Source organism: Myotis davidii, unplaced genomic scaffold (genome assembly GCF_000327345.1).
Source record: "Myotis davidii unplaced genomic scaffold, ASM32734v1 scaffold969, whole genome shotgun sequence".
NCBI classification, from domain to species: domain Eukaryota; kingdom Metazoa; phylum Chordata; class Mammalia; order Chiroptera; family Vespertilionidae; genus Myotis; species Myotis davidii.
In genome coordinates this window covers 24,653-26,669 of record NW_006299592.1, presented here as the reverse complement: position 1 = coordinate 26,669, position 2,017 = coordinate 24,653, and the positions used below count along the sequence as shown (strand labels likewise).

Sequence of the window (2,017 nt, the reverse complement as noted above, 5' to 3'; positions counted from 1 at the left end):
TTGAGGGTCAGATAAAGAGTTTCATAGACAAGAAAAAGCTAAAAGAGTTCATTACCACCAAACTAATATTACATGAAATGTTGAAGGATCTTCTGGAGGAGGAGGAGGAGGAGGAAATATGAACAATAAAATGGCAATAAATACATATCTACCAACAACTGAATCTAAAAATCAAAATAAATGATTAAGGAATGTAATAAAAAAAACACACCAATAAGCCCTAGCCATTTTGGCTCAGTGGATAGAGCTTCGGCTTGCAGACTGAAGGATCCTGAGTTCGATTCCGGCCAAGGGCACGTACCTTGGTTGCAGGTTCCCCGGACATGGTTGGGGTGCATGCAGGAGACAACCAATCAATGTGTCTCTCTCACATTGGTGCTTCTCTCTCTCTCCTTCTCCTTTCCACTCTCTCTAAAAAAATCAATGGAAAAATATTCTTGGGTGAGGATTAACAACAATAAAAAAGCCCAAGATGAATAAAATAGAACAAGAGGCAACTACACATGGACCAGACTGATGAATCTCAGAGGGAAGGGGGTGGGGGTGGTGCGGGAAGAGATTAATCAAGGATCTTACCTATGGACACAGACAATAGGATGGTGAAGGCCTGGAGTGGTGTGGGAACCAGGTGGAGGGAACAATGGAGGAAAATGGGGGACATTTGTAATATTCTCAACAATAAAGATTTTTTTAGAACATCTTACATTTTTAATACTTTCTTTACAGATTACCTAAGACCACTTTTGATGAAGAAAACTGTAGAAAGTTAGTAACTGCCACAATCAAATGCCAGGTGGTGGCCTGTGTCATTTTTCCACAGAGACCTGCTTTGTGCAGTGTCTGAATGCATTGCTCAGGGTCTCTGCTCACACTCACTGTAACCAATTGTGGCAGATTTTAGTTCACAGGTCGCTTTTCCCCATATTTCTTTGTAAACTCTTCAGCATTCTTACAGATTTTTTTAATGGACCTTAGGAGTATTCTTTATCGAGGTTAGCCTGAAGGGGGTGCTCAGTCTGGGGATCATTCACAGTGCTATGAGAGACTGAATTACTTGGTCGGTTTTTTGCTGACTTCCAGTTTTCAGCACTAATTACTGGCAGACAGACCTGTCCCTTTTCATCAATGTTGGGGTGATAGATCTTTGTTTGAAATGTGATCTTCAGTGGTTTGAATGGGTATTCTGCTGAAAAGTTCATTTCGATTCTGAAGGCCCCCTTATCATATGGAGGGTTGTCAGGAACAATAAGTCCTTGCCAAATCAATAAATTAGCTTCATCAACCCAGCAGTGCACGAGGGTTCCTTTTTCTCCATAACCTCACCAGCAGTACTTGTCGTTTGTTGATTTGTTGATGATACCCATTCTGACAGGTGTGAGATGATACCTCATTGTTGTTTTGATTTGCATCTCTCCCATGATTAGTGACTTTGAGCATGTTTTCATTTGTATGTCCTTCTGTAGGGCCTTCTGTATGTCCTCTTTTGAAAAGTTTAGATCCTTTGCCCATTTTTTGATCAGATTGTTTATCTTCCTTTTGTTAAGTTGTATGAGTTCTTCGTAAATTTTGGAGATTAAAACCTTATTGGAGATAACATTGGCAAATATGTTCTCCTAAGCAATGGGCTTTCTTGTTGTTTTGTTGATGGTTTCTTTTGCTGTGCAGAAGCTTTTTATTTTGATGTAGTCCCATTTGTTTCTTTTCTCTTTAGTTTCCATTGTCCTAAGAGCTATATCAGTAAAGATATTGCTATGACATATGTCTGCTATTTTGCTGCCTATGGATTCTCCTAACAATAAAGATTCTTTTAAAGAAAGATACACCTTGCCCAGCTGATGTGGCTCAGTGGTTGAGCATTGACCCATGAACCAAGAGTTCACTGGTTCCATTCCCAGTCAGGACACATGTCCTTGTTGCGGGCTTGATTCCCAGTAAGTGGCATGTAGGAGACAGCTGATCAATGTTCCTATCTCTCTATCCCTCTCTCTTCCTCACTCTCTAAAATCAATAAAAAACA

The 2,017-nt window shown here is 40.2% G+C and overlaps 1 pseudogene; it reads right to left on the bottom strand.

Annotated features, from left to right (window-relative positions):
* Positions 1–897: 897 nt before the first annotated feature.
* Positions 898–1,252, bottom strand: LOC102758430 (annotated as a pseudogene).
* Positions 1,253–2,017: the final 765 nt, after the last annotated feature.